This window comes from Tachypleus tridentatus, chromosome 13 (genome assembly GCF_004210375.1).
Source record: "Tachypleus tridentatus isolate NWPU-2018 chromosome 13, ASM421037v1, whole genome shotgun sequence".
NCBI lineage: Eukaryota > Metazoa > Arthropoda > Merostomata > Xiphosura > Limulidae > Tachypleus > Tachypleus tridentatus.
The window spans coordinates 258,856,169-258,882,919 of NC_134837.1; the positions used below are offsets into that span (position 1 = coordinate 258,856,169).

A 26,751-nucleotide genomic window follows, 5' to 3' on the forward strand; every position below is an offset into this window, starting at 1 on the left:
TTTTTAATCTCATTTAAGTGTTGCATATTTATTCATTACACCTTTTTAATTGTGGTTCCTTTTTTACAGTTTTAATCTCTCTCATTCAATTTGACATTGGACAATGGCCAGAACATTAAATAACTCGACACCAGGACTGGAAAGGCCAACTTCAGGTGACTAACGCTACTGTTTGAACTATCCGTTTGAACTACTCGTTAGTCGTCCTGGCGAGTTGTCATTATACTTTTGCTGCATATCATTTCACACTTTTACTACTTTACTTTTTAGTACTGGCAATATTGACTCATAACCCGGAACCAGGACTGGAAAGACCAACTTCAGGTGACTGACGGTGGTTTTTATACTTACCTGTTAGTCTTCCTGGCGGGTTATGATCATTACCATTTTGCTAGAGTAAATATTTTACAACTTTGAAGACTGGATGTCAACATTGGTTTTTACACCATTTTCTGTTTTAATTGCTGTTTTGTTTTTACCTTCATTTACTTTTACAAATTTTACTCCATTTACTTGACTTTATCTTTTTACTGGACATTTGGCTACTCATTGTTACAAATTTGCTATGTATCTTTTAAAACTTCTATTTTTTTACATTTTGATACTGGCTGCTATGACACATAATCCGGAACCAGGACTGGAAAGGCCAACTTCAGGTGTCTGACGGTGGTTTTTATACTTACCTGTTAGTCTTCCTGGCGGGTTATGATCATTACCTTTTTGCTAGAGTAAATACCTTACAACTTCTTATACTCTGCCTTCTATCTTAACATTGTAGACTAGGTGTCAACATTGGTTTTATACTTTTTTGTTTTACCTTCATTTCCATTTATGTCTATTACTACATTTACTTTATTTTTATATTTTTTTTTACATTTTTACCGAATGTCTGGCGCAGATAGCCTCGCTGCTTTGTGCCATAAAACACTAAATCAATCAATCAATCAAGTCTGGCTATTTTAATTTCAAAAAGTGGTTTGATAGTCTGGTTACTTTAATTCAAAGAATAGGTAATATTGTCTGGTTATTTTAATTCAAAGAAGAGGTTAGATAGTCTGGTTGTGTTAATTTTGAAAAAAAAAGATGGTTTATAGTCTGGTTATTTTAATTTCAAAAAAGTTAGTTGATAGCCTAGTTATTTTAATTCAAAGAAGAGGTTAGATAGTCTGGTTATTTTAATTCAAAGAAGAGAGTAGATAGTTTGGTTATTTTAATTCAAAGAAGAGGTTAGATAGTCTGGTTATTTTAATTTAATGAAGAGGGCAGATTGTTTGGTTATTTTAATTCAAAGAAGAGGATAACTAGTCTGGTTATTTTAATTCAAAGAAGAGTGTAGATAGTCTGGTTATTTTAATTTCAAACAAGAGGGTTGATGGTCTAGTTATTTACTTTAAAGAAGAGGGTAGATAGTCTGGTTATTTTAATTTTAGTTTGGTTGTTTTCGTTTTGAAAAGAGGTTTGATATTGTAGTTATTTTAATTTAAATTAGTGGATAGTGAGTCTGGCTGTTTTAATTTGAAAAAAAAATCGTTTTATACTCTTTTTATTTCTGATTAATATATGTTTATTCAAGTCTATGATTAGATGACAAACAAAATTCCTTTTTGAGTCAACACTGATTTTCCAGAGTTATAACGTCAAAGTCCAGTAAATTCTCAGCCTTAGACAGAGCATCCTGTGTATCTTAGCTCTGAAGAAACTAACATAGAGATGGAAAATTACGCCTATTCACTTTAAAACTCTAGACAATAAGAACGGGAGGAACATTTGGAAATACATTTACAGTCCATTCTTTTTACAAAATTTTTCTCACTATAGACACAACATTAAAGCGAAAATTTTAATTACATGCAGGATTTGTACCTTATCGAATCAATATATTTATAGCGCATGTTAAAGTTATTTATATTGTACCAAAGCCTGAACAAGTTTCTGGGAAAATTCACTAGAAATAGTCACTAGCAGTCTAATATATTGGTGTTAAGCCTAAATCATGTAATAATATGACGCGAAGGCGAGAAATAAATATAGAAATTTGACACATTTTCAAGTTTTTTCTCCCGTGACACACGACGTTGTATCAGCATCTGAACCGACTTCCAGCGACTCGGTGGTAAATCTCACGGCTTATCACGCAAAAAATCACGTTTTGTGAGTGCATTATTTTGGTAACTCTGCGATCGACAACAAACTAGTAATCTAACGGAACTACAACACGGTACTTTATGTGTGTATGTAAGAGTTTTATTAAAGTTTCTTTAACAGTGAGTTAAATCCACTTTAAAAGTTCTATAGTTAACACGTAGAGGGCGCCAGAAACATGTATTAAAATTTTCAATATACCGTGTTTCTCCGATAATAAGACCTACCCATAAAATAAGACCTAGTGTGATTTTTGGGGATAGTTTTAATATAAGCCCTACCCTTAAAATAAGCCCTAGTTAAGAGTGGCAGGAAGAGGAAAGAAATAAAAAATAATAATTTATTAATTAGTTTAATAGTTAGTTAATTAGTTTGTTTAAGTATTAATCAGTTAGTTTAATAATAGTTTATTTTAAATGGTTAGTTTAATAGTTTTACTTTGTAACTTCATTTTTTTAATATATCAAAATAAGACATCCCCCGAAAATAAGCCCTAGTGTCATATTTTCGAGTGAAAATTAATATAAGCCCTGTCTTATTTTCGGAGAAACACGGTAGAAGAACACGTGGTTCAGATGTACATTTTTGTAAACTGTATAAACTGAAGAGAGTGTTTGTAAACACCGATATCTGTTTTATTTTATACGTATTATACCTTTTTAAAACGTTTTTCTGAGTAAAATAGATTTTGGTCTGAATGTCAAACAGTTATTATAATTTGTTGGACCAACAATAAAGTGAAACGTGTTTTCCCAGCTTTAATGTATATATTATGTATATTATTTAATAATATGTTGGAGATGTACACTTGTGCACACACACACATACTGTAAAAATGGTATAATTGTTGGTATAGAACTCAAAACGTGGTTGATTACGAATTTCCTGGTTTTTCTACCAATCGTCGTGCACCACTCCTACGCGAGAATTGACGTAATTATAATCACCTACGAATCAAATCGGCGAGTTTGGAGGATCCCTATCTGCACTAGTCGAAGTCTTCTCTTCACTTTTCTGTGTAACTCGAACGGCTTTAGAGGTAAAGCTGCGATTACAGGGGAAATACGACCATCGAACCATTAAGTATATCAAATTAAAATATGAAATATTTTGTCGTAGGGTTCGTAGCAGGAATAACCGTTTTAGTTTGTTCGACTGCTGGGTAAGTTAGCAACGAGTTAGACCATTTTATGTGTGTGTATATATATATATATGTGTGTGTGTGTGTGTAGCACTGAATTTTTCAACTCATTAATGATTTATAATGATAATGTGTAAATACACACACATATATATACATATATCTATAATTTTTTAAAACATATAATCAAAAAATTCAGATGAAAATTAATTTTCTACATTTTATATCAAATTTAAGCTTCACATGTTTAGATGTTTTATGTTGTTTTTTTATGCTGAAAAGTAACCTGTGACTACCAAACATTAAATAAATAACAGTTCGGTAAAAACAGAAAATATTCGGTATTTTTAATACATATATTTATCTTGAAGTGAAAGCACTTCTATTCTCAGTGTGTGTATATCTTTGCGCATGTTGTAGTTAAAGTGATAATTGAATTTTAATAAAAAAAACATGAAATTGTTTCTACGTAGTATCGATTAGTTTCGTATAATTTTATTTATTTTAATGTCGCTACAAATTCAAACTAGATGTATTTTTATTGTAATGTTCTCTAAATACAGGGTCCTGTGCTTTTATGTATTATGTAGCTGGAAATTGTTATTAAGCGGAGAAGAGATGGGTGATCGAAAAGGTTTTTCCATTAATTTAAAACGTAAGAAACGGTAATATGGTATATCAGCTGACTTCACAAACATTATAGATCACGTTTTTGTCCACCTTGTCTGTTCAATAAAAATACGACGGAATTAGAATGAAATTAGGTTTTTCTGAAGAATAATCCTTTATGGCTGTCAGTTACGTTTTGATGGCACATCTGAAACTTTGAACTAAATAGTTAGATAACCGTTCTTTATCATTAATTCATTTCGAGTACAGTGAGGTTTCGAATCCTAAGTTCATATTTATATAGATATACATCCTTCTAATTTTGGTTTCATCTTAAATAAGATCAATAGATACAAAGTCTTAAAACTATGTTTTATTTACTTATAAATATGAATACTCGAAATTGTCTTAACGAGTTTATCCATACAAATATACAATTTTACTGTAACAACTTTCGAACCCCTTGTGAATACGCCTGCGTGTAATGTGCGCTAACACACACACACACACACATATATACATGTTTATACATCTGTAATTAATTTTTTATATTTCTTTCTAAGCAAATGATTGACTTTGAGCAATTTTTTTATCAGTATATTGCTCAGAGTAATCACTTAAGTTGGTCAAATCCAGTCCATCATTTTGTTGTCCTAACAAACTGACTGGCTGTGTATGTAATAATTCATTTGTTTAAGTGTTCAACCTGAGTAAACACTAATGAAGTGTTCATCAGATGTGTCACGTTGGTCAAAAAGCTATTTTTTTTGCATATCGATCCTTGTTCAATTACAAGTGTATGTGACACATATTATATATGATCCAGTGTCACAGCATCCTTTGTTCCTGAACGCATCACGTTAACGTAATATAGAGTTTATGCAACAATTACTGTATGTGATCCGGCGTCACAGCAACCTTTGGTCCTGACCGCATAACATTAACATAATATAGAGTTTATATGACGAGTACTGTATGTTATCCGGTGTCACAGCGACGAGGGACTTTACCGTATCACATTAACATAATTCTTCGTTGTTAAACGCAAAGCTAGACAAGGGACTATCTGTGCTGTGCCATATACCAATAGAAAACCTTATTTTTAGCGTTATATTCACTCAGACTCCCCGCTGGGCCATTGTAAGGGTCAGTTTTGTTGATATGTTGTGCACGTTCTGTGTTTGGATGTCTTTACAGGCTTCTGTTAAAATGGTCATCAAAGATCCGCCCTGTAGTTAGACACGAACGTTGGTGTTAAATGAATCGTCTGGAGGGCACGCGTGTCTGAAAGTTCGCGACCCATTGCCGCACAACTACGTCACTCTGCACTTTTGGGACTATGAATGAGTTACGAGAGTGAATAGTTCAATGGTTAACTATGGTCGCTGTCTTTCCTATAATATATTAGTTGAAAATCACGGATGGTTACGTGTTATCCCCTATAGCCGTTAGCGTAACTTTGCGGACAGCCGACCAGAAAAAGAACGCATTAAGTGCGCGGACACACAGTTACATAGTGATCTGATGTCCGTTAGAAAGAAATAGACACGAAAAATATAGGATAACTTTTTTTATATAAGGAACGTTTCCAAGGCTTTCAGTTAGTGTGTTGTTTATCGTTTTGCTGGAAAGTATATTGAATTTGACCAACAAGTATGGCAGTCTAGCTTAATAATTCTCTAATACAGATCGCAAAAGTAAAAACATGGCGAATAAAATGTGTTTGGTTAGATGTTGTTTCCTGTTTTATTCTTTAGACGACATCGCCCTCTGGTATCTAGTTAATCAACTGTAGCATATAATGACAAAATTTACTGAATAATTTTCTGTTTTATTGTGTAATGAATACTTTGTTTTAATAACACTGTGATGCATTGAATATACTTTCACTCCTATATATTTATTTTGCTATTCTGATAAATTAAGTTATTTTTTGACAATGATTATGGTGTTTTGATGTGATTTCTTTGTTTGACTGCATTAGATTAAACCAGTCATAATAGGTTTTGCACCTCCTGGTGGTTCAGCGATAAGTGTGTGGATTTATAATGCTAAAAGTTGGGTTTTGATACCTGGTAGGCGAATCATTAACTGTCCGTTGTGTAGCTAAACGAATGAAAGTTTTTTTTTTTTTTTGTTACTTGCCTCATTTGGTTGAAAATTTGAGATACTATAAAGTGTTGTCACACTTTTTTAAGAGCCGAGTGTGGTCTAGTAAAAACCGTGTTGGACTGAAAGTCGGAAGTCCCGAGATTCGAGCCGCAAAGTACGTTCAACGTCTTTAGTACTGGGAATATTATGACCGTGTCAGTCTCGCTGTTGTTTTCTAATTGGTTGCTGTTCCTTAGGGTCTCGAACCTGATCATCTAGGAGTTGTGTGGGATATTGTTTGGGTCAAAAATTCCTACGTCGTTACACGCGTTTTAAACAGATTAACTGGGTTGACTTAGGCTAGTGGCCCGACATGGCCAGGTGGCTAAGGCATTCGACTCGTAATCCGAGGGTTGCGGGTTCGAATCCCCATCACACCAAACATGCTCACCCTTTCAGCCGTGGGAGTGTTTATAATGTTACGGTCAATCCCACTATTCGTTGGTAAAAGAGTAGCCCAAGAGTTGGCGGTGAGTGGTGATGACTAGCTGCCTTCCTTCTAGTCTTACACTACTGAATTAGGGACGACTTGCGCAGATAGCTCTCGTGTAGCTTTGCGCGAAATTGAAACCAAACCAAACTAGGCTAGCTAGAAAACATTTAATATTACCGTATTTTAATAACCGAACTGGAACATAATGTTTATATATAACATAAACATTAATCAATCTCTTTCCTGTATAAGTAGCATTTTTTAACATTGTTTATACAACATAATCCGAATTTCTTTCCAGTCTAATCCTCGTAGCTTAACAGTCACCTTACGTGTACGTAGACTAAATATTCTGGTCACCTTACGCGCACGTAAACTAAACATTTTGGTCCCTTTATACTCATGTAGACCAAACATTTTGGTCACCTTATACTCGTGAAGATTAAGCATTCTGGTCACCTTATACGGACGTAAATTAAACATAATTTTGAACAGCAGAATAGAGGATTGGTTTAGTTGGTTTTGAAATTCGTGCAAAGCTACACGAGTGCTATCTGCGCTAGTCATCTCTAATTTAGCAGTGTAAGACTAAAGGAAAGGCAGCTAGTCATCACCATCCACTGCCAACTCTTGGGTTACTCTTTTACTAACAAATAGTGGGATTGACCGTCACATATAACGCCCCCACGGCTGAAAGGGCGAGCATGTTTGGTACAACGGGGATTCGAACCCATGACCCTCGGATTACGAGTCGAATGTCTTAACCAACTGGCCATGCAGGGCCACAGAACAGACGAATCTTAGCTGGAAGCACCAGTTACCACAAGTTGTGTCCGGCTTTCTTAACCTTATTGTTCTTATAGTTCGTCCATTGATGTAAGCGCAGCAACACGTCCCTCAACTGTGGGTAACGCAGCCTAACCTGCTAACCACTGTGCCACACCTGGTCTCAGGAGACACAAAGCCACGCCCGGTCCCAGGAGAAAAAACATTTTTATAGGCTGTTAATATGCTTATATTGACGATAAATTCGTAACAACTAACACACCTAGAGTTATTGTTTCGTAAAAGGAAACTTGTACCACTTAGAAATCGATTATTTTGCTTCACAAATTTACAGCTGCTGTTACGTATTAATTATTCATATTTGCGTGGACACAATTCCGCGCGTGAGTTGCCGAGGTCGTGAGTTTACGTAAAAAAGACTAAATTTAGTTATGCTGTTTCAAGCTCTGTTTATCAGAGATCAAACTATTAGTTGTTAAGTCGTCCGATTAGTAATCATATAGAAGTTTAACTTGTACGAAGTAAGATTTCATTTTTATCCCATTAGAAGCTTTCAACACGATTCCAGAAATAAGCTCTCGTGACAACGCGTATAACGTGCGAGATTCCCGTATGAAACGATAAATCAAGCTTGCTTCTAGATGCTTGGACTTTCGAAGCAAGCTCAAATTCGTTCATTTCTTTAATTTTACTTTATATTGTGTATCATTGATTGTGGGATTACACACGAAAAAATCAAATTATAATAAGCGTGTGTATATATATATTTATATATACCTCATTTACTTAAAGTCTAAGAAATGTTATTGCGCTAATTAAAAAGTTTAATATGAGGAAAAATTCACTTTTCTTTCTAAATTGTACACTACTCGCTTGAGGCCCAAAACTAGGGATGTTAGTCCGAGGGTCCATGGTGCGCGTCCCGTTGCCGCAAAACACACACGTAATTTTGCATTTTGGAGCATTGAGAGCTATTAACTCACTGCTTTCTTTCTAGTCTATCAGTTCTGAACTAGGGTTGGCTCTTTTGTAATATCGCGAGAATGTCCGAAACAGAGATTCAAGCCGAAAATTTGTGCGCAATTTCAGGGTCTTTTTACTTTGCTAACAGTTTAACCAGTCTTTATGTATCTCAGGCACGATTTCATTTGTTTCTGTTTTGAAATATATTTTCATCAATAACGCTGAAGTCAGCAAAATTCTCAATACATCAAACTCATTGGTAAACAAAGATGTTAAACGTATTCTTTTCCACGTATTCTACTACACGTTTTGAAGCTCATTTAGTCACTTTCCGCGAGAGGGCGTTCAGATCATAGTACAGTCTGTTACATTGAACTTAGTTAACTCGGCATCCAAAAGAGCCAATAAGTAAACCACGGATTGTTTTAGCCATTCCGATGAAATCAGTTTCTGAACGTCAGTAATGAAATCCAAAATAAAACAACAATACTAAATAAAAATTAATGGAAAATCATCTGTTTTCTTCTAATTTCTGGAACGTTTTTTTTTTTTTATTTTTCACGAATGAAATGACTGTGTTAACAGTTTTATTAAAAGAAATTGGCCCTAACGATTATTACAGAACACAGCCTTTGTATGAAAATCTTGTCTTCTCTTGTCAAGAGTAATCGACTGTTTTTAACCAAAAGTTTCTATATTTCCTTTGCAAGCCTCCCTGCGTCCATCAAAACTTTAACCAGTTCTTTACTGACGTCCAGGGCCGGAGTAAGGTTTAGTGGGGCCCTAGGCACAAGTAATATTTGAGAATTATAATAAAATCATTCTTGCCTTCATTCTGCTAGTTTTACGAACCATTATTTTATTTCTTGGGTGACTCTATGTCCAGAATCCTCGGCTCAGGACTAGATGGTCCATGCGTTAACCTGATACTGCTGACAAACGGAATCGTTTGTTGTTGTTGTTGCAGAATCGTCTTCAATTTTATGATGATGACTTCGTCCATATCGACACCTCTTGAGTTTTCATCGGGGAAAACTTGTTGACAGATGCATCAGCAGTCGTCACGAACCGATAATTGTTCTTTGTAACTTATGTCAGGGGTGTAGGCTAGTTAGAATCGTACAACACTTCAAGTTTCTGTCACGACATAAAATAATTTAATAAGCACTAACTTTCACCATTCTTACCAGAAGCAAATTTGTCTTCTAAAACATGAACTATTTTACGATAAAACATATTATTTTCTTGTTCAGTGTTATGCACTAAAAATTTATATCAATCTATTACAAAACAGTTTCAATTTGTAACGTAGTAAGATATATTGTTATGTTGAAAGGTCATTTAATAACAGACGTACTTAATACTTTGTATCCACCCCAATAATCCAACTGTATTCTAGAGAGTTTGTAACCATAAACTTTGGGGTCCAATCCTTATGGTCGGCACAGGACAGATAACTTCACAGTGCGCTCCCCTTCTGGAACAGCGGCGAGTCTACAGATTTACAATGCTAAAATCAGGGCTTCGATTCCCCTGCGGCGGAGATAGCATATATCCAGATGTGGCATTGCTATAAGAGCTAAAAACACACACAGATTATGTGTATAAGCAAACAACTTTCTTCAACTACCACATTCGTGTTTCTCAAGAAACTTGAAAATACCGTATATGGACTACCATCAATAAAATCTGTGACATTAAATATACAGGGAATATACTTTTAAAGCGAATATGGGGATTCCCCAACGTACTTGCACAATGTCCTCACTTAAATAGGATTAAATATAATAGAGAAAAATAACTTCGAAAGTTTAGCATTACTCCACGTCATGGGAGTTTTTCTATTACAATGAGATAATTACATGGTTAATACTCTTTCCATGCCCTAAAAGTAAATGAATAAATCCCACAAATACAAGAAGAAATAGGTTCCTTCCAACTAGGGTTAATAACCTTCTCGTTTGTTTTTTTAATTTCGCACAAAGCTACACGAGGGTATCTGCGCTAGCTATCCCTAATTTAGTAGTGTAAGACTAGAGGGAAGGCAGCTAGTGGTCACCACCCACCGCCAACTATTGGGCTATTCTTTTACCAAGGAGTAGTGGGATTGATAGGGACGCTACAATGCCCCCACGGCTGAAAGAGCGGTCATGTTTGATGTGACGGGGATTCGAAATCGCGACCCTCATTTTAAGAGTTAAGCGCCCTAATCACGTGGCCATACCGAGCACTGTCCTTCTCGTAAACGCTTATTGGTCAAATTTGAATCGTGTGCTGAAGTTTTGCGAAACATGGAAAGCTTCTTCGAAGTATTCAGTGTTTATTTTACCCAGGCACTTTTTTATTACTAACATGAATCTTTCTCTCTTTCTGACATCCAGTGGCACAGCAGTATGTTAGTGAACTTACAACGCGAGAAACCGGGTTTTGATACCCGTGGTAAGCTTTGTACTTAATTCCAAAATAATCAATCAAACTCTCTTTTTTTTTAAATTGCGTGTTTCTCTACACCAGAGATTTCACTAGATTAATAAAGATTAAAATTATTTATTACATTAATGTAGTTAGTGATATATAACTGAGTGGACAAGAAGAAAACAACTCAGCCACAAAACAAATATCCAACACCTGTGTACAAACAATATGGCGGACTGTCATGTATTGGGTTTTGGCTTGTTTTTTAGATTCTTTGAGGCACGGGGCGAAGTAAAACCCAAACAACGCACGAGGTTTATATGTGTTTCTAACCTTTATTTTATTTAAACAGTTTGACCGAATCTTCACCATTTTTCCAAAATATTTCCACAATACCCATTGCAGAACCTTTCGTGCTTTGTAACAGGAAATCTCTTGGTACAAAAATCAAATTTCTTTTCAAGGCGAGACAACCTTCGAAAGAACAAATCCAAGATGAACAAATTATTTATAGAAATATAAATTTCTAGTACACTATAATTCATGGGTTTCCATAAATAAATAAATAACTGAACATCACAGACATTTTTCAGAAATTGTGATTAAAAGAAAAAAAAACGAATTTAATTTGTCACCCACATTATGACTGGTGCTGTGATACGATATAACAATGTAGTGATATATATCCTGTTATCTGTTCTTTATTTGTGAACAAGATTAAAGAGATGAATTTCTAACGTAATTAACAAAGAATATACAAACTCATTCATCCACTGTGAGGATAGTTTAATAAAACACATACAGACTCATTCATCCACTGTCAGGATAGTTTAAAAAAACATATACAGATATATTCATCCATTGTCAGAATAGTTTAACAAAACTTATACAGCCTAATTCATCCACTGTCAGGATAGTTTAACAAAACATATAGCGACTCATTCATCCACTGTCAGGATAGTTAAAAAAACTTATAAAGACTGATTCATTTACTTTCAGAATAGTTTTAAAAAAAAGAAACTCTTCATCCACTGTCAAGATATTGTAACAAAACATATACAGACTCATTCATCCACTGTCAGGATAATTTAACAAAACTTATAAAGTCTCCTTCATTCATTTTAAGAATAGTTAAAAAAAAATCTTAATTCTCTGTCAGGTTAGTTGAACAAAACTTATACAGACTCGTTCATCCACTGTCAGGATAATTTTATCAAAACATATAGAGACTCATTCATCCATTGTCAGGATACTTTAACACAGCATATTGAGACAAATTCATCCACTGACAGGATAGTTTGGCAAAAAATATAGAAACTCATTCATCTGCTGTTAGAATAGCTTAAAAACCATATATTGACTCATACCTCCACTGTCAGGATAATTAAACAAAACATATACAGATTCATTCATCCAATGTCAGGATAGTTTAACATAACATATATAGACTAATTCATCCACTGTTGGTATATTTCAACAAAACTTATACAGACTCATTCATCCATTGTCAGGATAGTTTAACAAAAGTTATACAGACTCATTCATCCACTGTCAGGATAGTTCAACAAAACATATAGAAACACATTCATCCACTGTCAGGATAGTTAAAAAACTTATAAAGACTGATTCATTTACTTTCAGAATAGTTTAAAAAAAAAGAAACTCTTCATCCACTGTCAAGATAGTTAACAAAACATATACAGACTCATTCATCCACTGTCAGGATGGTTTAACAAATCTTATACAGACTCATTCATCCACGGTAAGGATACTTTAAAAGAACTTATGCAGACTCATTCATTAACTGTCAGGGAAGTTCATCAAAACATAGAGAGACTGATTCATCCATTGTAAGTATAGTTTCACACAACATGTAGAGACTCATTCAACGACTGCCAGGATAGTTCAACAAAACATATAGAGATTCATTTTATCCACTGTCAGGAGAATTTAACAAAAGTTATACAGACTAATTTTATCCACTGTCAGGAGAATTTAACAAAAGTTATACAGACTAATTTTATCCACTGTCAGGAGAATTTAACAAAAGTTATACAGACTAATTTTATCCACTGTCAGGATAGTTTAACAAAATATATACAGACTCATTCATCCCCTCTCAAAATAGTTTAACAAATCTTATACAGACTTATTCATCTACGGTCAGGATAGTTTAACAGAACTTATGCAGACTCATTCATTTATTTTCAGATAGTTTAACAAAACATATACAGACTCTTGCATCCACATTCAAAATAGTTTTTAAAAGAATTATACAGACTCATTCATCCATTGTCAGGATAGTTTAACAAAAGATATAGAGACTCATTCATCCACGGTCAGGATAGTTCAACAAAAATTATGCAGACTCATTCATCCACTATCAGGATAGTTTAACAAACATATAGAGACTCATGCATTGATTGTCAGGATAGTTTAACAAAACATATAGAGACTCATTCACCCACTGTCAGGATAGTTTAACAAACCATATAAAGACTCATACATCCATTGTCAGGATAGTATAACAAAACATACAAAGTCTCATTTATCTACTGTCAGGATAGTTTTATCAAACAATTGGAGTCTCATTCATCCACGGTTAAGACAGGTTTACAAAACATATATAGACTCATTCATGCAATGTCAGGATAGTTTAACAAAACATGTACAGACTCATTCATCCACTATCTGGATAGTTTAAAAATACATATAGAAATTCATTCATCCTCTGTTAGGAAAGTTTAACAAAACATATAGAGACTCTTTTATCCACTATCTGGATAGTTAAATAATACGTATAGAAATTCATTCCTACTCTGTTAGGATAGTTTATCAAAACATATAGAAACTCATTTATCCACTCTTAGGATAGTTTAACAAAACATATACACATTCATTCATCCACTGACAGGATGGTTTATCAAAACATATAGAGACTCATTTATCCACTGTCAGGAAAGTTTATCAAAATATGTAGAGACTTATTTATTCACTGTCACCATAATTGAAAAAAACATATACAGATTCTTTCATTCTCGCTGAGGATGGTTTAACAAAACTTACAGAGACTCATTTCATTTTGTGTCAGAATAGTTTAACAATACATATACAGACTCATTCATTCACTCTCAGGATAGTTTAACAAAATTTGTAGAGACTCATTCATTCACTGTCAGGGTAGTTTAACAAAACATATACTTACTGATTCATGCACTCTCAGGATAGTTTAATGAAACATATGGAGACTGATTTATTCCCTGTCAGGATAGTTCAATATAACATTTATAGACTCATTCATCTATTGTTAAAGTAGTTTAACAAAACATAAGAAACTTATTCATCCACTCTTAAGATAGTTTAACAAAACATATAGAGACTCATTCATCCACTGACAGGATGGTTTATCATAAGATATATAGACTCATCCATTTACTGGCAGGATAGTTTAACCAAACATGTAGAGACTCATTTATTCACTGTCATGTAGTTTAACAAAACATATACATACTCATTCATTCACTCTCAGTATTGTTTAAGAAAACATAAAGAGACTGATTCATTTACTGTCAGGATAGATTAATAAAATATGTAGAGACTCATTTATTCACTGTGAGGATAGTTTCAGAAAACATATACAGATTATTTCATCCACAATGAGGATAGTTTAACAAAACTTATATTGACTCATTTTATTCACTGTCAGAATAGTTTAACAAAACATAAAAAGCCTCATTCATCCACTGTCAGGAAAGTTTAACAATACATATAAAAATTTATTCATCCTCTGTTAGGATAGTTTAACAAAATATTCATCTACTCTAAGGTTAGTTTAGCAGAACATATAGAGACTCATTCGTCCATTATCAGGATAGTTGAACAAAACATATAGAGAATCATTCATCAATTGTCAAAAGAGTTTAGCAAAACAGAAAGAGACTCGTTCATCCAATATCAGGATAGTTTAACAAAACTTATACATACTCATTCATTTATTCTCAGGATTGTTTAACAAAACATATAGAGACTGATTCATCCACTGTCAGGATAATTTAATATAACATTAATAGACTCGTTCATTCATTGTCAGGGTAGCTCAGCAAACCAGAAAGAGACTCATTCATTCACTGCCAGGAAAGTTAATCAAAACATAGAGAGACTTATTCATCCTCTGTCAGGATAGTTTAACAAAACATATACAGAGGTTCAGATAACTGTGTAATTTGTATTGTTGGGAAACTAAAAATAATAATTTTCATGCTGAACTAACTTTTTTAATCTTAGGTTTCAGTTTTTTTTCGCTCTCATTTTTTGCGAAAATCTTAAAATAACTTTATCAGATGACTAAGTCACTAATATAGCGAATGTTCTAGTACATTTGATTTAATTATGGTTCAGAAGTTTGGTTGTTCGTTCACATAAGTTAACTCTTTTCGTTTAGAGAATCCGATATAATCTTGTTCACCTCTGAAGCAATGTATTATACCTTATACTTAATTTATTTATAATAATAATAATACGGTTTTTAATTTTTTAAGTATTGGAAGATGTACCTTACGAAGTGTATTTCTTAACTGATTTTTGATAATCATTAAATATGTGCCCATATATAGCAATTTATTTGAGAGGAACGTGTCTATACTTCGTATATGGATGGCTGCGTAAAATTTTGGCTTCTTATTTAGTTTTTATCTATAACATATATAAATTTTATTATATGGATGTTTTTGGACACGTAACTGCACAATGGAGAGTCTGTGCTTTGTCCACCTCATGATTATTAGCGGTATAAGTCTTCAAATTCATCTCTGAGTCGTTAGGCTCAGCATATATAGAAAAAATTATTTGTGTTTAAAAGTTCTTTCACATTATTAAATTTTCTGATGCCAAACTTTGTTCGTACTGAATATAACATTCGCACGACCACGCAAAATCTTCACCAAGTTTTGTTTGAAAAAACCTTTGGTCCAAAACTTGCGAAGTTTGAATGTGAGATGTTAAACGTTTACTGTGAAGTACATCACGGTCACCGGCTAGGATATATGTCACGAAATCTCTTCTTTCCATTTTTTTTTTGTAGTGAGAACTTTGTTCTTTTAATAGTTTGAATAGCTTCACATAAGTTTCTTACAACAATAATTGTTTTCGTGTGAACGGTTTTCCAACGTGTCGAAGCACGATTTTAATTAATTATACTCTTTTCTAATTATTTACAGTTTTTAATGGACTAGATAAAGTAATGTGATAGGCTCAATATTAATGTGTTATGACAAATATAATTAATTATAACAACCTGCAGATATCTCTTATGTAGCTTTGCTCGAATATCTGAAAGGAACAAATACGTCCCTCTCCTCAGTTTCATGGCGATAAATCTGTGGACTTATAACAGTAAAAATCGGGTTTTGATACCAGTTAAACATAGCACAGATAACTCATCGTGTGGCTTCACGCTTAACTACAAACAGACAAACAAACATAGCGTTTTGATTCTGACGTCGCGGAATACGTGGAAACTGTGGCTACTTTCACCAAGAAAAAATTTTACTATAATGGGGGTAGTGTCGTATATGTATCTATGTATGTGACCGAAATTATAAATACAATGTTGCACCATTATTTGAATGGCACAATAAACACAAAATTCCTAAATAATTTCACACTCTGGGTATTCAAGATTGAGATAATCAGAAAACATAACTAGGGTATGTGCAACAACCATGATCACAGAACACAATTTCAAATAAAGTTACTGTCTTCGCAACAAGAACACAACTTTCATTTGGGCTGTGAGTGAGAGTTTGATTATTTTTTTATTAAATAATTTGTAAATATACTACTAAACAAATGGAGTTATTTAAAAATTAATGTTATTTTTCGTTAAAGGGTACCACTTTTATTATATGAAGCACATCACAGTTTATATCAACACAATCCGAATTCTTTACCCATGCGGTAGTTCTTAGAAAAATTCACTTTATTTCGAGTTTTTCACTTTTTTTTTAAATTTCGCTTTGAATTATTGATACTGCGATTAGTAATTACCAGCGCGAACAGCTGCCTGTTAGATGGCGCTTCTACTAGTTTAAATGATGTACATTTCTCAAACATAATTCAATCATATCATGAACAAAATCTGCAAAACGTAACTATTTGTTCGCCCCCCAGGAACTCAGCGGTAAATCTGCAGACTTATAACGCTAAAAATCGGAGTTCGTTACCTGTGGTGGGCACAGCATAGATAATCCATTGTTTAGCGTTGTGCTTAACAAAAAAACAAGCAAATAAATTATCGTTTTACTTTAAAAAAAATTGTTCGTAACCGAGTCGGGAGTTTCGTTCATCCGCAACGTTGTACTAATATTTCAACATACACTCCAAGTTATTGTACATATTTGCTAATTGTCTCCAAGGCTTTAAATCATAGCAAATACGAAAATAATAGAGTAAGTGAACTAGCAAAAGACAGGAATCACCTGGTAATGAAAGCTAAATAAATTAATGTTACAGTCAACAGTGCAACCAATGTTCGCGTATGCATGAAGTGCTTTTAATTTGTTGTTTCATTTCCATAGACTCGCGTTCTGCGTATAGTAATTGGTAACTGGTCAGTTCCTTATACGTTTCTATGTAAAATAACTTTTGATTAACAAAACAAAAACGTATTTTACGTATTACTGACTACAACGCCTGTATTTTCTCTCGGGAAAGACACACGTTATAAACCTATTGTTTCATTCAGAAGTGCATAGAACCTACAGTGTAAAATAACAACCCCTCGTAATTTATATGAAACATTAAGTTTATGGCTTGTAATACTTTATCTGTGGGCTTACGTTAACAAAATCATATGCTCTCCTTAAACGGTAACACATGCTAATTGTATTCACCGTTGAGAGTATACAATATTTTTATCATATAACCTGCATATCTTATTTATTGTAAACCTTGCATATGTTTATAGTCAGTACATACTCGATATACCATATAACTATATACCTTATAAATATTATCACTACATACATATCCTGGGTATTCTATTACTGTTTCTTCTGTATACCTTATTATTATGTATCTTATTTAATTTATTTATATATATGCCTTACAACGTGTATCTCTTCCACGTCTTATTACTATATACCCCTAAACTATGGTTACTAAACACCCTGTTCATTTTATCAGTATAAACCATTTATATCCTACCAATATATTAAGGTTACGGGTTGTTGTGAAAACCACAGTTTTTATGTACCTGTTATTTACTACTGATGTTTCACGTAGTGGCGAGAACCATAACCTTCCAAATAGTAAATATTCATTAAAGTTAATATAACAACTGTTGTAATCGTATCCTGGTGGTGAACTGACATACAGAGTCTGATTTTGTATAAAACCTAACAACTTGTCCCTCTTCATCCTTGCAATCAAATCATTCGGTTCACTACTTTTAGACGTACGTTCGAAACGAAATTTTTAGCTGACATTTTCATCGAATCAAATTCAGTAATATCCATTTTATAGAGGTGTTATTTGACTTCGACTTATAATTTATGTGCACAATTAACATAATTTATGGTAATAAAATACATAGCAATTGCTGTCACTTTTTTCTTAGACAAGCCGTCTGGTGTTATGTCTGTTGTGTGAGTAAGTTTGGTTAGTTATGCTGAGTAATGGCTGGTTTTGTAATAAAGTCTTCCGTCGATTCCCTGGACGACTAGCAGTCAGTATTATGGATATTGCTTTGAACATTGGGTAATCAGCCTTATGATGATTCTCCTTAACTTTGGGTAATCAGCCTTCTGTTGATTCCTCTAAACATTTGGTAATCCGTATTATGTTGAATCCTCCAAATATTGGATAATCAACCTTCTGTTAATTCCTCTGAACATTGGATAATCAGTATTATGTTGAATCCTCTGAACATTGGATAATCAGCCTTCTGTTGAATCCTTTGAACATTGAGTAATCAGTATTCTGTTGATTCTTCTGAACATTGGGTAATCAGTATTATGTTGAATCCTCTGAAAAATAGGTAATCACCCTTCTATTAATTCCTCTGAACATTGGGTAATCAGTATTCTGTTGATTATTCTGAACATTGAGTAATCAGTATTCTGCTGATTATTCTGAACATTGGATAATCAGTGTTATGTTGAATCCTCTGAACATTGGGTAATCAGTATTATGTTGAATCCTCTAAACATTCGATAAATATGTATTCTGTTGATTCTTCTGAACATTGGGTAATCGGTATTCTGTTGATTCTTCTGAACATTAGGTAATCAGTATTATGTTGATTCCTCTGAACATTGGGAAATCAGCCTTCTGTTGATTCCTCTGAACATTTGATAATCAGTATTATGTTGAATCCTCTGAACATTGGATAATCAGCCTTCTGTTGAATCCTCTGAACATTGAGTAATCAGCCTTCTGTTGATTCTTCTGAATATTGGGTAATCAGCCTTCTGTTGAATCCTCTGAACATTGAGTAATCAGTATTGTGTTGATTATTCTGAACATTGAGTAATCAGTATTCTGTTGATTCTTCTGAACATTGGATAATCAGTATTATGTTGATTCCTCTGAACATTGGGTAATCAGCCTTCTGTTGATTCCTCTAAACATTTGGTAATCAGTATTATGTTGAATCCTCTGAACATTGGATAATCAGTCTTCTGTTGATTCCTCTGAACATTGGATAATCAGTATTATGTTGAATCCTCTGAATATTGGGTAATCAGCCTTCTGTTGAATCCTCTGAACATTCAGTAATCAGTATTGTGTTGATTATTCTGAACATTGAGTAATCAGTATTTTGTTGATTCTTCTGAACATTGGATAATCAGTATTATGTTGAATCCTCTGAGCATTGAGTAATCAGTATTATGTTGAATTCTCTAAACATTCGGTAAACATGTATTCTGTTGATTCTTCTGAACATTTGGTAATCGGTATTCTGTTGATTCTTCTGAACATTGAGTAATCAGCCTTCTGTTGATTTCTCTGAACATTAGGTAATCAGTATTATGTTGATTCCTCTGAACATTGGGTAATCAGCCTTCTGTTGATTTCTCTGAACATTTGGTAATCAGTATTATGTTGAATCCTCTGAGCATTGAGTAATCAGTATTATGTTGAATTCTCTAAACATTCGGTAAACATGTATTCTGTTGATTCTTCTGAACATTTGGTAATCGGTATTCTGTTGATTCTTCTGAACATTGAGTAATCAGCCTTCTGTTGATTTCTCTGAACATTAGGTAATCAGTATTATGTTGATTCCTCTGAACATTGGGTAATCAGCCTTCTGTTGATTTCTCTGAACATTTGGTAATCAGTATTATGTTGAATCCTCTGAACATTGAGTAATCAGCCTTCTGTTGATTCTTCAGAACATTAGATAATCAGTATTATGTTGAATCCTCTGAACATTGGATAATCAGCCTTCTTTTGATTCCTCTGAACACTGGATAATCAGTATTATGTTGAATCCTCTGAATATTGGGTAATCAGCTTTCTGTTGAATCCTCTGAACATTGAGTAATCGGTATTATGTTGAATCCTCTGAACATTGGGTAATCGGTATTCTGTTGATTCTTCTGAACATTGAGTAATCAGTCTTCTGTTGATTCCTCTGAACATTAGGTAATCAGTATTATGTTGATTCCTCTGAACATTGGATAATCAGCCTTCTGTTGATTTCTCTGAACATTTGGTAATCAGCCTTCTGTTGATTCCTGTGAACATTGGATAATCAGTATTATGTTGACTCCTCTGAACATTGGGTAATCAGTATTCTCTTGATTCTTCTAAACATTGGGTAATCAGTATTATGTTGATTCCTCTGAACATTGGGTAATCCGTATTATGTTGAATCCTCTGAACGTTGGATAATCAGCCTTCTTTTGATTCCTCTGAACACTGGATAATCAGTATTATGTTGAATCCTCTGAACATTGGATAATCAGCCTTCTTTTGATACCTCTGAACATTGGATAATCAGTAGTATGTTGAATCCTCTGAACATTGGATAATCAGTATTATGTTGAATCCTCTGAACATTGGGTAATCAGTATTCTGTTGATTATTCTGAACATTGGGTAATCAGCTTTCTGTTGATTCCTCTGAACATTGGGTAATCAGTAGTATGTTGAATCCTCTATGAATTTGGTTATCACTCTTCTGTTGATTCCTCTGAACATTGGATAATCAGTATTATGTTGAATCCTCTGGACATTGGGTAATCAGTATTATGTTGACTCCTCTGAACATTGGGTAATCAGTATTCTTTTGATTCTTCTAAACGTTGGGTAATCAGTATTATGTTGAATCCTTTGAAAATTTGGTAATCACCCTTCTGTTGATTCTTCTGAACATTGGGTAATCAGTATTTTGTTGATTATTCTGAACATTGAGTAATCAGTATTCTGTTGATTCTTCTAAACATTGGGTAATCAGTATTATGTTGAATCCTCTGAACATCGGGTAATCAGCCTTCTGTTGATTCCTATGAACATTGGATAATCAGTATTATGTTGAATCCTCTGAACATTGGATAATCAGTCTTCTGTTGATTCCTCTGAACATTGGATATTCAGTATTATGTTGAATCCTTTGAATATTGGGTAATCAGTATTGTGTTGATTATTCTGAACATTGAGTAATCAGTATTCTGTTGATTCTTCTGAACATTGGATAATCAGTATTATGTTGAATCCTCTGAACATTGAGTAATCAATATTATGTTGAATTCTCTAAACATTCGGTAAACATGTATTCTGTTGATTCTTCTGAACATTGGGTAATCGGTATTCTGTTGATTCTTCTGAACATTGAGTAATCAGCCTTATGTTGATTTCTCTGAACATTAGGTAATCAGTATTATGTTGCTTCCTCTGAACATTGGGTAATCAGCCTTCTGTTGATTTCTCTGAACATTTGGTAATCAGTATTATGTTGAATCCTCTGAGCATTGAGTAATCAGTATTATGTTGAATTCTCTAAACATTCGGTAAACATGTATTCTGTTGATTCTTCTGAACATTTGGTAATCGGTATTCTGTTGATTCTTCTGAACATTGAGTAATCAGCCTTCTGTTGATTTCTCTGAACATTAGGTAATCAGTATTATGTTGATTCCTCTGAACATTGGGTAATCAGCAATCTGTTGATTTCTCTGAACATTTGGTAATCAGTATTATGTTGAATCCTCTGAACATTGAGTAATCAGCCTTCTGTTGATTCTTCAGAACATTAGATAATCAGTATTATGTTGAATCCTCTGAACATTGGATAATCAGCCTTCTTTTGATTCCTCTGAACACTGGATAATCAGTATTATGTTGAATCCTCTGAATATTGGGTAATCAGCCTTCTGTTGAAACCTCTGAACATTGAGTAATCAGTATTATGTTGAATCCTCTGAACATTGGGTAATCGGTATTCTGTTGATTCTTCTGAACATTGAGTAATCAGTCTTCTGTTGATTCCTCTGAACATTAGGTAATCAGTATTATGTTGATTCCTCTGAACATTGGATAATCAGCCTTCTGTTGATTCCTCTGAACATTGGATAATCAGTATTATGTTGACTCCTCTGAACATTGGGTAATCAGTATTCTCTTGATTCTTCTAAACATTGGGTAACCAGTATTATGTTGAATCCTCTGAACATTGGGTAATCAGTATTCTGTTGATTCTTCTGAACATTTGGTAATCGGTATTCTGTTGATTCTTCTGAACATTGAGTAATCAGCCTTCTGTTGATTTCTCTGAACATTAGGTAATCAGTATTATGATGATTTCTCTGAACATTGGGTAATCAGCCTTCTGTTGATTTCTCTGAACATTTGGTAATCAGTATTATGTTGAATCCTCTGAACATTCAGTAATCAGTATTCTGTTGATTATTCTGAACATTGGGTAATCAGCTTTCTGTTGATTCCTCTGAACATTGGGTAATCAGTAGTATGTTGAATCCTCTATGAATTTGGTTATCACTCTTCTGTTGATTCCTCTGAACATTGGATAATCAGTATTATGTTGAATCCTCTGGACATTGGGTAATCAGTATTCTTTTGATTCTTCTAAACGTTGGGTAATCAGTATTATGTTGAATCCTTTGAAAATTTGGTAATCACCCTTCTATTGATTCTTCTGAACATTGGGTAATCAGTATTTTGTTGATTATTCTGAACATTGAGTAATCAGTATTCTGTTGATTCTTCTAAACATTGGGTAATCAGTATTATGTTGAATCCTCTGAACATCGGGTACTCAGCCTTCTGTTGATTCCTCTGAACATTGGATAATCAGTATTATGTTGAATCCTCTGAACATTGGATAATCAGTCTTCTGTTGATTCCTCTGAACATTGGATAATCAGTATTATGTTGAATCCTCTGAACATTGGATAATCAGTATTCTGTTGATTATTCTGAACATTGGGTAATCAGCCTTCTGTTGATTCCTCTGAACATTGGGAAACCAGTATTATGTTGAATCCTCTGAATATTGGGTAATCAGCCTTCTATTGATTCCTCTGAACATTTAGTAATCAGTATTATTTTGAATCCTCTGAACATTGGATAATCAGCCTTCTGTTGATTTCTCTGAACATTTGGTAATCAGCCTTCTGTTGATTCCTGTGAACATTGGATAATCAGTATTATGTTGACTCCTCTGAACATTGGGTAATCAGTATTCTCTTGATTCTTCTGAACATTGGGTAATCAGTATTATGTTGAATCCTCGGAACATTGGATAATCAGTATTATGTTGAATCCTCTGAACATTCAGTAATCAGTATTCTGTTGATTATTCTGAACATTGGGTAATCAGCTTTCTGTTGATTCCTCTGAACATTGGGTAATCAGTAGTATGTTGAATCCTCTATGAATTTGGTTATCACTCTTCTGTTGATTCCTCTGAACATTGGATTATCAGTATTATGTTGAATCCTCTGGACATTGGGTAATCAGTATTCTTTTGATTCTTCTAAACGTTGGGTAATCAGTATTATGTTGAATCCTTTGAAAATTTGGTAATCACCCTTCTATTGATTCTTCTGAACATTGGGTAATCAGTATTTTGTTGATTATTCTGAACATTGAGTAATCAGTATTCTGTTGATTCTTCTGAACATTGAGTAATCAGCCTTATGTTGATTTCTCTGAACATTAGGTAATCAGTATTATGTTGCTTCCTCTGAACATTGGGTAATCAGCCTTCTGTTGATTTCTCTGAACATTTGGTAATCAGTATTATGTTGAATCCTCTGAGCATTGAGTAATCAGTATTATGTTGAATTCTCTAAACATTCGGTAAACATGTATTCTGTTGATTCTTCTGAACATTTGGTAATCGGTATTCTGTTGATTCTTCTGAACATTGAGTAATCAGCCTTCTGTTGATTTCTCTGAACATTAGGTAATCAGTATTATGTTGATTCCTCTGAACATTGGGTAATCAGCCTTCTGTTGATTTCTCTGAACATTTGGTAATCAGTATTATGTTGAATCCTCTGAACATTGAGTAATCAGCCTTCTGTTGATTCTTCAGAACATTAGATAATCAGTATTATGTTGAATCCTCTGAACATTGGATAATCAGCCTTCTTTTGATTCCTCTGAACACTGGATAATCAGTATTATGTTGAATCCTCTGAACATTGGGTAATCGGTATTCTGTTGATTCTTCTGAACATTAAGTAATCAGTCTTCTGTTGATTCCTCTGAACATTAGGTAATCAGTATTATGTTGATTCCTCTGAACATTGGATAATCAGCCTTCTGTTGATTCCTCTGAACATTGGATAATCAGTATTATGTTGACTCCTCTGAATATTGGGTAATCAGCCCTCTGTTGAATCCTCTGAACATTGAGTAATCAGTATTATGTTGAATCCTCTGAACATTGGGTAATCGGTATTCTGTTGATTCTTCTGAACATTGAGTAATCAGTCTTCTGTTGATTCCTCTGAACATTAGGTAATCAGTATTATGTTGATTCCTCTGAACATTGGATAATCAGCCTTCTGTTGATTCCTCTGAACATTGGATAATCAGTATTATGTTGACTCCTCTGAACATTGGGTAATCAGTATTCTCTTGATTCTTCTAAACATTGGGTAACCAGTATTATGTTGAATCCTCTGAACATTGGGTAATCAGTATTCTGTTGATTATTCTGAACATTGGGTAATCAGCCTTCTGTTGATTCCTCTGAACATTGGGAAACCAGTATTATGTTGAATCCTCTGAATATTGGGTAATCAGCCTTCTATTGATTCCTCTGAACATTTAGTAATCAGTATTATTTTGAATCCTCTGAACATTGGATAATCAGCCTTCTGTTGATTTCTCTGAACATTTGGTAATCAGCCTTCTGTTGATTCCTGTGAACATTGGATAATCAGTATTATGTTGACTCCTCTGAACATTGGGTAATCAGTATTCTCTTGATTCTTCTAAACATTGGGTAATCAGTATTATGTTGATTCCTCTGAACATTGGGTAATCCGTATTATGTTGAATCCTCTGAACGTTGGATAATCAGCCTTCTTTTGATTCCTCTGAACACTGGATAATCAGTACTATGTTGAATCCTATGAACATTGGATAATCAGCCTTATGTTGATTCCTCTGAACATTGGATAATCAGTATTATGTTGAATCCTCTGAACATTGGATAATCAGTATTATGTTGAATCCTCTGAACATTCAGTAATCAGTATTCTGTTGATTATTCTGAACATTGGGTAATCAGCTTTCTGTTGATTCCTCTGAACATTGGGTAATCAGTAGTATGTTGAATCCTCTATGAATTTGGTTATCACTCTTCTGTTGATTCCTCTGAACATTGGATAATCAGTATTATGTTGAATCCTCTGGACATTGGGTAATCAGTATTCTTTTGATTCTTCTAAACGTTGGGTAATCAGTATTATGTTGAATCCTTTGAAAATTTGGTAATCACCCTTCTATTGATTCTTCTGAACATTGGGTAATCAGTATTTTGTTGATTATTCTGAACATTGAGTAATCAGTATTCTGTTGATTCTTCTAAACATTGGGTAATCAGTATTATGTTGAATCCTCTGAACATCGGGTAATCAGCCTTCTGTTGATTCCTCTGAACATTGGATAATCAGTATTATGTTGAATCCTCTGAACATTGGATAATCAGTCTTCTGTTGATTCCTCTGAACATTGGATAATCAGTATTATGTTGAATCCTCTGAATATTGGGTAATCAGCCTTCTGTTGAATCCTCTGAACATTTAGTAATCAGTATTCTGTTGATTCTTCTTAACATTGAGTAATCAGCCTTATGTTGATTTCTCTGAACATTAGGTAATCAGTATTATGTTGCTTCCTCTGAACATTGGATAATCAGCCTTCTGTTGATTTCTCTGAACATTTGGTAATCAGTATTATGTTGAATCCTCTGAGCATTGAGTAATCAGTATTATGTTGAATTCTCTAAACATTCGGTAAACATGTATTCTGTTGATTCTTCTGAACATTTGGTAATCGGTATTCTGTTGATTCTTCTGAACATTGAGTAATCAGCCATCTGTTGATTTCTCTGAACATTAGGTAATCAGTATTATGTTGATTCCTCTGAACATTGGGTAATCAGCCTTCTGTTGATTTCTCTGAACATTTGGTAATCAGTATTATGTTGAATCCTCTGAACATTGAGTAATCAGCCTTCTGTTGATTCTTCACAACATTAGATAATCAGTATTATGTTGAATCCTCTGAACATTGGATAATCAGCCTTCTTTTGATTCCTCTGAACACTGGATAATCAGTATTATGTTGAATCCTCTGAATATTGGGTAATCAGCCTTCTGTTGAAACCTCTGAACATTGAGTAATCAGTATTATGTTGAATCCTCTGAACATTGGGTAATCGGTATTCTGTTGATTCTTCTGAACATTGAGTAATCAGTCTTCTGTTGATTCCTCTGAACATTAGGTAATCAGTATTATGTTGATTCCTCTGAACATTGGATAATCAGCCTTCTGTTGATTCCTCTGAACATTGGATAATCAGTATTATGTTGACTCCTCTGAACATTGGGTAATCAGTATTCTCTTGA

General features: G+C 33.8%; 1 protein-coding gene across 1 annotated transcript in view; it reads left to right on the top strand.

Moving 5' to 3' along the window:
- Window positions 1-1,255: 1,255 nt before the first annotated feature.
- The window catches only part of LOC143239285 (glutamate-gated chloride channel-like), an 80,889-nt gene continuing 55,393 nt past the window's right edge, over window positions 1,256-26,751 (top strand). The window contains exon 1 of the mRNA XM_076480211.1: window positions 1,256-3,304. The gene's annotated coding sequence lies outside the window, so the exon portion shown is untranslated. The remainder of the gene's footprint in view (window positions 3,305-26,751) is intronic.